Below are 12,153 nucleotides of genomic sequence, written 5' to 3'. Positions count from 1 at the left end.
GTCAGAGGCCTGCGCTGAGCTCTGATTCGTGGAGCTCATCACATGCGTCTCATAGAGGAGATCAGCAGCAGCCTCATGGGAGGAGGATACATCAGAGCCAGACAGCAGTCCTTGCTGGGCATTTGTCTGCAGTTGGGACTAGAAAGAGGTGCTGTAAAGGACCTCTGATGTCACAATCACGTGACCTGTGGCAAAAGGGGGAGGGGCGGGTCAGAACGGGGGACCAAAAGTGTTCGCTCGCCGCAGGTTTATATTCCCCCTCTATGCCCATATGGATAGTAACACTGGTAGCGGTCAGGTGGTTGTGACGACAGAGGTCCTTTCTACAGAGGACCTAGCAACAACCGTGTATTTGCTGAATGCGTGGATCCCCCAATAATGAACAGAAGCAATGAGGTAATTACGATGTTGTATACACATATAAACCCTGTATGTAGTATGTCTGACTTATTATGGGATAAACTTTAGGGAAAATTAGTTTCCATATTTGTTTATTTTCGACTAGATTTGCCAGCTCCCAATACTCAATACTGTACAGACTACTGACACCTGCTATAGTATTAGGACTTTTGTAGTTCATGGTGTTTGGTCACTATAAGGTGCAGCCTGAGCCTGTCTCCTCCTCTGGGTGTAACCAGTCCAGCACAGTGTGTGTAGTGATGTGTGATAGTAATTCCCATGTGTGACATATATACAGTGTGTACTGCACCTATTGTGATACACTTATTGCATTATTAGGTGCTGGTGTATGGTCACTATAAGGTGCAGCATGAGCCTGTCTCCTCCTCTGGGTGTAACCAGCCCAGCACAGTGTGTGTAGTGATGTGTGATAGTAATTCCCATGTGTGAAATATATACAGTGTGTACTGCACCTATTGTGCTACACTTACTGCATTATTAGGTGTTGGTGTATGGTCACTATAAGGTGCAGCCTGAGCCTGTCTCCTCCTCTGGGTGTAACCAGCCCGGCACAGTGTATGTAGTGATGTGTGATAGTAATTCCCATGTGTGACATGTATACAGTGTGTACTGCACCTATTGTGCTACACTTACTGCATTATTAGGTGTATGGTCACTATAAGGTGCAGCCTGAGCCTGTCTCCTCCTCTGGGTGTGACCAGCCCAGCACAGTGTGTGTAGTGATGTGTGATAGTAATTCCCATGTGTGACATATATACAGTGTGTACTGCACCTATTGTGCTACACTTACTGCATTATTAGGTGTATGGTCACTATAAGGTGCACCCTGAGCCTGTCTCCTCCTCTGGGTGTAACCAGCCCAGCACAGTGTGTGTAGTGATGTGTGATAGTAATTCCCATGTGTGACATGTATACAGTGTGTACTGTACCTATTGTGCTACACTTACTGCATTATTAGGTGTTGGTGTATGGTCACTATAAGGTGCAGCCTGAGCCTGTCTCCTCCTCTGGGTGTAACCAGCCCAGCACAGTGTGTGTAGTGATGTGTGATAGTAATTCCCATGTGTGACATATATACAGTGTGTACTGCACCTATTGTGCTACACTTATTGCATTATTAGGTGTTGGTGTATGGTCACTATAATGTGCAGCCTGAGCCTGTCTCCTCCTCTGGGTGTAAACAGCCCAGCACAGTGTGTGTAGTGATGTGTGATAGTAATTCCCATGTGTGACATATATACAGTGTGTACTGCACCTATTGTGCTACACTTACTGCATTATTAGGTGTATGGTCACTATAAGGTGCAGCCTGAGCCTGTCTCCTCCTCTGGGTGTAACCAGCCCAGCACAGTGTATATAGTGATGTGTGATAGTAATTCCCATGTGTGACATGGATACAGTGTGTACTGCACCTATTGTGCTACACTTACTGCATTATTAGGTGTTAGTGTATGGTCACTATAAGGTGCAGCCTGAGCCTGTCTCCTCCTCTGGGTGTAACCAGCCCAGCACAGTGTGTGTAGTGATGTGTGATAGTAATTCCCATGTGTGACATATATACAGTGTGTACTGCACCTATTGTGCTACACTTACTGCATTATTAGGTGTATGGTCACTATAAGGTGCAGCCTGAGCCTGTCTCCTCCTCTGGGTGTGACCAGCCCAGCACAGTGTGTGTAGTGATGTGTGATAGTAATTCCCATGTGTGACATGTATACAGTGTGTACTGCACCTATTGTGCTACACTTACTGAATTATTAGGTGTATGGTCACTATAAGGTGCAGCCTGAGCCTGTCTCCTCCTCTGGGTGTAACCAGACCAGCACAGTGTATGTAGTGATGTGTGATAGTAATTCCCATGTGTGACATATATACAGTGTGTACAGCACCTATTGTGCTACACTTTTTGCATTATTAGGTGTTGGTGTATGGCCACTATAAGGTGCAGCCTGAGCCTGTCTCCTCCTCTGGGTGTAACCAGCCCAGCACAGTGTGTGTAGTGATGTGTGATAGTATTATCCATGTGTGACATATATACAGTGTGTACTGCACCTATTGTGCTACACTTACTGCATTATTAGGTGTTTGGTCACTATAAGGTGCAGCCTGAGCCTGTCTCCTCCTCTGGGTGTGACCAGCCCAGCACAGTGTGTGTAGTGATGTGTGATAGTAATTCCCATGTGTGATATATATACAGTGTGTACTGCACCTATTGTGCTACACTTACTGCATCATTATTAGGTGTTTGGTGACTATAAGGTGCAGCCTGAGCCTGTCTCCTCCTCTGGGTGTAACCAGCCCAGCACAGTGTATGTAGTGATGTGTGATAGTAATTCCCATGTGTGACATGGATACAGTGTGTACTGCACCTATTGTGCTACACTTACTGCATTATTAGGTGTATGGTCACTATAAGGTGCAGCCTGAGCCTGTCTCCTCCTCTGGGTGTAACCAGCCCAGCACAGTGTATATAGTGATGTGTGATAGTAATTCCCATGTGTGACATGGATACAGTGTGTACTGCACCAATTGTGCTACACTTACTGCATTATTAGGTGTTGGTGTATGGTCACTATAAGGTGCAGCCTGAGTCTGTCTCCTTCTCTGGGTGTAACCAGCCCAGTACAGTGTGTGTAGTAATGTGTTATAGTAATTCCCATGTGTGACATGTATACAGTGTGTACTGCACCTATTGTGCTACACTTACTGCATTATTAGGTGTTTGGTCACTATAAGGTGCAGCCTGAGCCAGTCTCCTCCTCTGGGTGTAACCAGCCCAGCACAGTGTGTGTAGTGATGTGTGATAGTAAGTCCCATGTGTGACATATATACAGTGTGTACTGCACCTATTGTGCTACACTTACTGCATTATTAGGTGTATGGTCACTATAAGGTGCAGCCTGAGCCTGTCTCCTCCTCTGGGTGTGACCAGCCCAGCACAGTGTGTGTAGTGATGTGTGATAGTAATTCCCATGTGTGACATGTATACAGTGTGTACTGCACCTATTGTGCTACACTTACTGCATTATTAGGTGTATGGTCACTATAAGGTGCAGCCTGAGCCTGTCTCCTCCTCTGGGTGTAACCAGACCAGCACAGTGTATGTAGTGATGTGTGATAGTAATTCCCATGTGTGACATATATACAGTGTGTACAGCACCTATTGTGCTACACTTTTTGCATTATTAGGTGTTGGTGTATGGCCACTATAAGGTGCAGCCTGAGCCTGTCTCCTCCTCTGGGTGTAACCAGCCCAGCACAGTGTGTGTAGTGATGTGTGATAGTATTACCCATGTGTGACATGTATACAGTGTGTACAGCACCTATTGTGCTACACTTATTGCATTATTAGGTGTTGGTGTATGGCCACTATAAGGTGCAGCCTGAGCCTGTCTCCTCCTCTGGGTGTAACCAGCCCAGCACAGTGTGTGTAGTGAAGTGTGATAGTATTATCCATGTGTGACATATATACAGTGTGTACTGCACCTATTGTGCTACACTTACTGCATTATTAGGTGTTGGTGTATGGTCACTATAAGGTGCAGCCTGAGCCTGTCTCCTTCTCTGGGTGTAACCAGCCCAGTACAGTGTGTGTAGTAATGTGTTATAGTAATTCCCATGTGTGACATGTATACAGTGTGTACTGCACCTATTGTGCTACACTTACTGCATTATTAGGTGTTTGGTCACTATAAGGTGCAGCCTGAGCCTGTCTCCTCCTCTGGGTGTAACCAGCCCAGCACAGTGTGTGTAGTGATGTGTGATAGTAATTCCCATGTGTGACATATATACAGTATGTACTGCACCTATTGTGCTACACTTACTGCATTATTAGGTGTATGGTCACTATAAGGTGCAGCCTGAGCCTGTCTCCTCCTCTGGGTGTGACCAGCCCAGCACAGTGTGTGTAGTGATGTGTGATAGTAATTCCCATGTGTGACCTGTATACAGTGTGTACTGCACCTATTGTGCTACACTTACTGCATTATTAGGTGTATGGTCACTATAAGGTGCAGCCTGAGCCTGTCTCCTCCTCTGGGTGTAACCAGACCAGCACAGTGTATGTAGTGATGTGTGATAGTATTACCCATGTGTGACATATATACAGTGTGTACAGCACCTATTGTGCTACACTTATTGCATTATTAGGTGTTGGTGTATGGCCACTATAAGGTGCAGCCTGAGCCTGTCTCCTCCTCTGGGTGTAACCAGCCCAGCACAGTGTGTGTAGTGAAGTGTGATAGTATTATCCATGTGTGACATATATACAGTGTGTACTGCACCTATTGTGCTACACTTACTGCATTATTAGGTGTTTGGTCACTATAAGGTGCAGCCTGAGCCTGTCTCCTCTTCTGGGTGTGACCATCCCAGCACAGTGTGTGTAGTGATGTGTGATAGTAATTCCCATGTGTGATATATATACAGTGTGTACTGCACCTATTGTGCTACACTTACTGCATTATTAGGTGTTTGGTCACTATAAGGTGCAGCCTGAGCCTGTCTCCTCCTCTGGGTGTAACCAGCCCAGCACAGTGTGTGTAGTGATGTGTGATAGTAATTCCCATGTGTGACATATATACAGTGTGTACTGCACCTATTGTGCTACACTTACTGCATTATTAGGTGTATGGTCACTATAAGGTGCAGCCTGAGCCTGTCTCCTCCTCTGGGTGTAACCAGACCAGCACAGTGTGTGTAGTGATGTGTGATAGTAATTCCCATGTGTGACATATATACAGTGTGTACTGCACCTATTGTGCTACACTTACTGCATTATTAGGTGTTTGGTCAGTATAAGGTGCAGCCTGAGCCTGTCTCCTCCTCTGGGTGTAACCAGCCCAGCACAGTGTATATAGTGATGTGTGATAGTAATTCCCATGTGTGACATGGATACAGTGTGTACTGCACCTATTGTGCTACACTTACTGCATTATTAGGTGTTGGTGTATGGTCACTATAAGGTGCAGCCTGAGGCTGTCTCCTCCTCTGGGTGTAACCAGCCCAGCACAGTGTGTGTAGTGATGTGTGATAGTAATTCCCATGTGTGACATATATACAGTGTGTACTGCACCTATTGTGCTACACTTACTGCATTATTAGGTGCTGGTGTATGGTCACTATAAGGTGCAGCCTGAGCCTGTCTCCTCCTCTGGGTGTAACCAGCCCAGCACAGTGTATGTAGTGATGTGTGATAGTAATTCCCATGTGTGACATGTATACAGTGTGTACTGCACCTATTGTGCTACACTTACTGCATTATTAGGTGTTTGGTCACTATAAGGTGCAGCCTGAGCCTGTCTCCTCCTCTGGGTGTAACCAGCCCAGGACAGTGTGTGTAGTGATGTGTGATAGTAATTCCCATGTGTGACATATATACAGTGTGTACTGCACCTATTGTGCTACACTTACAGCATTATTAGGTGCTGGTGTATGGTCACTATAAGGTGCAGCCTGAGCCTGTCTCCTCCTCTGGGAGTAACCAGCCCAGCACAGTGTGTGTAGTGATGTGTGATAGTAATTCCCATGTGTGACATGGATACAGTGTGTACTGCACCTTTTGTGCTACACTTACTGCATTATTAGGTGTTGGTGTATGGTCACTATAAGGTGCAGCCTGAGCCTGTCTCCTCCTCTGGGTGTAACCAGCCCAGCACAGTGTGTGTAGTGATGTGTGATAGTAATTCCCATGTGTGACATATATACAGTGTGTACTGCACCTATTGTGCTACACTTACTGCATTATTAGGTGTTGGTGTATGGTCACTATAAGGTGCAGCCTGAGCCTGTCTCCTCCTCTGGGTGTAACCAGCCCAGCACAGTGTGTGTAGTGATGCGTGATAGTAATTCCCATGTGTGACATGTATACAGTGTGTACTGCACCTATAGTGCTACACTTATTGCATTATTAGGTGATGGTGTATGGTCACTATAAGGTGCAGCCTGAGCCTGTCTCCTCCTCTGGGTGTAACCAGCCCAGCACAGTGTGTGTAGTGATGTGTGATAGTAATTCCCATGTGTGACATATATACAGTGTGTACTGCACCTATTGTGCTACACTTACTGCATTATTAGGTGCTGGTGTATGGTCACTATAAGGTGCAGCCTGAGCCTGTCTCCTCCTCTGGGTGTAACCAGCCCAGCACAGTGTGTGTAGTGATGTGTGATAGTAATTCCCATGTGTGACATGTATACAGTGTGTACTGCACCTATTGTGCTACACTTACTGCATTATTAGGTGTATGGTCACTATAAGGTGCAGCCTGAGCCTGTCTCCTCCTCTGGGTGTAACCAGCCCAGCACAGTGTGTGTAGTGATGTGTGATAGTATTTCCCATGTGTGACATGTATACAGTGTGTACTGCACCTATTGTGCTACACTTACTGCATTATTAGGTGCTGGTGTATGGTCACTATAAGGTGCAGCCTGAGCCTGTCTCCTCCTCTGGGTGTAACCAGCCCAGCACAGTGTGTGTAGTGATGTGTCTAGTAATTCCCATGTGTGACATGTATACAGTGTGTACTGCACCTATTGCCTGTCTCTATACCGATGCTGGAATCCAGACAAGGGATTTAACATAGGTGTCAAAATACTGATGTCTATCTTAATCTTGATACTGAAATCCAGGAGGACGCGTGCCCAAACTATGGTAAATGGGGGCGTCACGAGGGAGGAGGGTTAGGTTTAGGTAAGTTAGCGGAGTTAGTGTAAGGCACCACTGGGGGGGGGTCAGGGTTAGGCACTAAGGGGGGAGGGTTAGGCTACAAGAAGAGAGGGTTAGGGGCAGAATTTTTCTGGATTTATACCTACAGAGTATTTGCAGGGGTGTGTATGTGTAGTACAGGGAATAGCAGGGGGCATACGCTGGGCTCCATCATATTAGGGGGTAGAATAGGGTTAGGAAATACTTACTTTGGACGATTGGGATTTTCACCCCTGCCGGGCAGCCGCTGTCGGCATTTGAACCCGACAGTGGTGGTATGGCGGGTTACTCTAGCTGCTCCTGGGGGGACACTCAGCAATTTAGGGGCTCCAAAATGAAATTATATCTTGGCCCCCTCCCAACCTAAAAACGTTGTGGCGCCGCTGAATGTCAGAAGACATTTTCCAAAAATACAATTTATCTTTTTACGCTGACTAATAAATCAAATACAATGTAACCAGAATGGCAGAAAAAGTGTATTTTTATATCAAAAAGCAATTATGTGATTTTTGTTCCCCTTATATAAATAACATTATTATTATTATTATTATTATTATTATTATTATTATTATTATTATTATTCTAACACTTTGCTCCTAAAAGACTCAAAGTGCTTTACATTTGCCAAAATACAAAACAAGCCTAACAAGGGACATTAGTAAAATGCTGGTTGAACAGGTCTTGAGTCTATTTTTGAAGGATTCTAGAGTGGAGGCCTCTTGAACTGTGCGGGGAAGTGAGTTCCATAGAGTAGGAGCCACAAAGCTGAAAGCTCGATACAAAGACAAATTCTGGGAGATTCTAGGTAATGTGAATAGTCCTTCATCAACGGATCGCAGTAATCCAGTGGGACAGTAAGGAATCAGAAGCTGCTTCAGGTACCCTGGGCCATGGTCATGAAGGGCTTTGTAAGTTATTAATCCAATCTTGAAAGCAATTCGCCATCTCACAGGCAGCCAGTGAAGGGAGTAGAGAGTGGGTGTTATGTGGCTGGAAAGCGGCTGGTTGGCTAATAGCCTGGCAGCTGTGTTTTGTACCATCTGCAAGCGGTGTAATTCTTTTGCTGGGAGACCGAGGGTAGAGGGCGTTGATGATAAAAATGCATGTATGACTTTGGGCAGATCTCCTGAGGGAATTAAGTGCTTGATTCTGGCTATGTTCCTCAGATGAAAGAATGAGGATTTGATTGTGGCTGATGCTTGAGTGTCAGATGCCACCATCCAGCTCAACACCAAGATTCCACACATGTTCAGTGTTTTGTAATTCTGATCGCCCAAGCGTAAGTCCTGTTGGTTGGCTATGCTGTAGCCCTGTCCTGTGACCTATCATAAGGACCTCTGTTTTATCAGGGTTCAGTCGCAGCCAACTGGCACTCATCCACTCCTGAAGCTCAGCTAGGCAGCGATTTAGGGTTGTTATGGGGTCCTTTGTACCTGGAGCAAAGGACAGGTACAGTTGTGTATCATCTGCATAGCAGTGGTAGACCAGGCCATGACATCTCATTATGTCACCCAATGGTAGCATGTATACTGCAAAAAGCATGGGAGACAGTATAGAAGCCTGTGGGACACCGCATGGAAGTGGCACTGGTGATGAAGAATTTACTCCAGAAGAAACTCTCTGTGACGTGCCAGTGAGAAATGATTTGAACCATCTAAGGACTGTGCCATCCAGACCACAGAAATTTTTCAGGCGCTCAATTAGAATCCCATGGTCCACAGTATCAAATGCTGCTGAGAGATCCAGAAGGATTAAGATTGAACAATCACCTCTGTCTCTTGCCATCAGAAGATCATTAAGCACACATACCAGGGCTGTTTCAGTGCTATGTCTTCTCCTGAATCCTGACTGGAATGGATCATAAATATCATGGGTAGACAGGTGGGTTTCCAGTTGCATTGCCACCACTTTCTCAATGACCTTTCCTAGAAAAGGAAGGTTTGATACTCGTCTATAGTTTTTCGACGTCTAAATTAGGTTTTTTAAGAAGTGGTCTAACAATTGCTTCCTTTAGCGGTTCTGGAAAAATTCCTGTCTGCAAAGAGCATTGAACTATTTTTGCAATTACAGGGCCAGTCATGTCCATACACCCTATGAGAAGCTTGGTTGAGGCAGGGTCCAGATCACAGGTGGTGGGACACAACATTAGGGTAAGCTTAGCAATGTCTTTTACATCTATTATGTCAAAGCTGTCCCATGAACACAGGTGGCTTACCTTGGCAGGCTTGGTAGCTTGGCACTCCTTTCATGGCACTGTGGGGATTCCAGCCCGGATGGACGATACTTTTTATATGCAAAGAATTTTGCAAACTCATTGCATGGTGACTGGGAGAGGGTTTCATCATGCTGGTTAGCAAAGCATCTCCACTGTACGGAAAAGCTGAACTGGCCTATTGTTTGCTGCCTTGATATCATTTGAAAGGAACTTATCCTCTACCAGGATCGTATTAGAAAGACCACAAAACAAATAGTTCATAGTTCTTGTTTTTGCATTACTCCACCTTCCTTAAATTGCAAAGAGACAGATTCTATGTGTTTGGTATTTCAATATGATGATGCAATTTTGATTTTGCCGATTGTTGCCATTTTGATGTAAGCGCTTACAGGAATAATATAGACACCGGACAAGACCAAACCATATTTTAAACTAGTAAACCTATCACATTGAATGAGGTGACCCATTTTATTTTTTGACACAAGATTGGGGAGACCTAGCTTTGGAACAACCAGAAAATAACTACTAGGTTGGCATATGGTTTGAATGAAGGGATTTCCATCCTTAAAATGACAGTGCCCCAAATATATTTGTGCCCATATTGCATTTGGTGCTCTACCCCCATCTACAGAAAATACAAAGGGCGCACATTATTTATTCTTTTTTTTTTCTATGACAAAAGTGACATCATGACATCAGCCACTGCAAGGAGTCCCCACTGGTCACCTGGACAAGTTCATTTAATAATTCATATTTCCCCCATCATTATGGAGGACTAGTGGGACTCGTCCCCAGCAGTTTACGGGTACATGCAGAGCAAGGACAAAACCCCTTCACTCTGCATCTGGTTTTGTTCCCCCACTCTTCCCCCAATTTCCACCACTGGGTCTGACCTTCAAGACAGGGTCCCTCTGTTCTGATCAGACCCACAGCAGAGAATGGGAGACAGCTGCTTAGTAGTGCACTAATTATTGGCATACCCCAAATTTAGAATTCTATATTTTATTTATATATAATATGACATAATGCAATGAAGTAACTATGAATATTTAAAATACACCTTTCTTCAAAAAAGAGGTCCCGGAGTGCTGTCCCTTATTGGAAGTACGAGTGCCGTCCCTTACTGGAGGTACAGGTGGACTATTGGTCCAGGAGAGCAGAGACTCAGCTACTGTAGCACTGGGACCTCATATATAACATTGTCACAGGCGGCCAGCGGTCTCCTAGTCTCTCCTATGCCTTATATAGAACATTGTCACAGGCGGTCAGCGGTCTCCTAGTCTCTCCTATGCCTTATATATAACATTGTCACAGGCGGTCAGCGGTCTCCTAGTCTCTCCTATGCCTCATATATAACATTGTCACAGGCGGTCAGCGGTCTCCCAGTCTCTCCTATGCCTCATATATAACATTGTCACAGGTGGTCAGCGCTCTCCTAGTCTCTCCTATGCCTCATATATAACATTGTCACAGGCGGTCAGCGCTCTCCTAGTCTCTCCTATGCCTCATATATAACATTGTCACAGGCGGTCAGTGGTCTCCTAGTCTCTCCTATACCTTATATATAACATTGTCACAGGCGGTCAGTGGTCTCCTAGTCTCTCCTATACCTTATATATAACATTGTCACAGGCGGTCAGTGGTCTCCTAGTCTCTCCTATGCCTCATATATAACATTGTCACAGGCGGTCAGTGGTCTCCTAGTCTCTCCTATGCCTCATATATAACATTGTCACAGGCGGTCAGCGGTCTCCTAGTCTCTCCTATGCCTCATATATAACATTGTCACAGGCGGTCAGCGGTCTCCTAGTCTCTCCTATGCCTTATATATAACATTGTCACAGGCGGTCAGCGGTCTCCTAGTCTCTCCTATGCCTCATATATAACATTGTCACAGGCGGTCAGCGGTCTCCCAGTCTCTCCTATGCCTCATATATAACATTGTCACAGGTGGTCAGCGCTCTCCTAGTCTCTCCTATGCCTCATATATAACATTGTCACAGGTGGTCAGCGGTCTCCTAGTCTCTCCTATGCCTCATATATAACATTGTCACAGGCGGTCAGCGGTCTCCTAGTCTCTCCTATGCCTCATATATAACATTGTCACAGGCGGTCTGCGGTCTCCAAGTCTCTCCTATGCCTCATATATAACATTGTCACAGGCGGTCAGCGGTCTCCCAGTCTCTCCTAAGCCTCATATATAACATTGTCACAGGCGGTCAGTGGTCTCCTAGTCTCTCCTATGCCTCATATATAACATTGTTACAGGCGGTCAGTGGTCTCCTAGTCTCTCCTATGCCTCATATATAACATTGTCACAGGCGGTCAGCGGTCTCCTAGTCTCTCCTATGCCTTATATATAACATTGTCACAGGCGGTCAGTGGTCTCCTAGTCTCTCCTATACCTTATATATAACATTGTCACAAGTGGTCAGCGGTCTCCTAGTCTCTCCTATGCCTCATATATAACATTGTTACAGGCGGTCAGTGTCTCCTAGTCTCTCCTATGCCTTATATATAACATTGTCACAGGCGGTCAGTGGTCTCCTAGTCTCTCCTATGCCTCATATATAACATTGTCACAGGCGGTCAGCGCTCTCCTGGTCTCTCCTATGCCTCATATATAACATTGTCACAGGCGGTCAGCGGTCTCCTAGTCTCTCCTATGCCTTATATATAACATTGTCACAGGCGGTCAGTGGTCTCCTAGTCTCTCCTATGCCTTATATATAACATTGTCACAGGCGGTCAGTGGTCTCCTAGTCTCTCCTATGCCTCATATATAACATTGTCACAGGCGGTCAGCGCTCTCCTG

The sequence above is a fragment of the Taudactylus pleione genome, unplaced genomic scaffold (assembly GCF_031769625.1).
Source record: "Taudactylus pleione unplaced genomic scaffold, aTauple2 ptg000047l, whole genome shotgun sequence".
Lineage (NCBI taxonomy): Eukaryota > Metazoa > Chordata > Amphibia > Anura > Myobatrachidae > Taudactylus > Taudactylus pleione.
The sequence above is the reverse complement of the archived record's forward strand: the minus strand, read 5'-3'. Positions refer to the sequence as shown.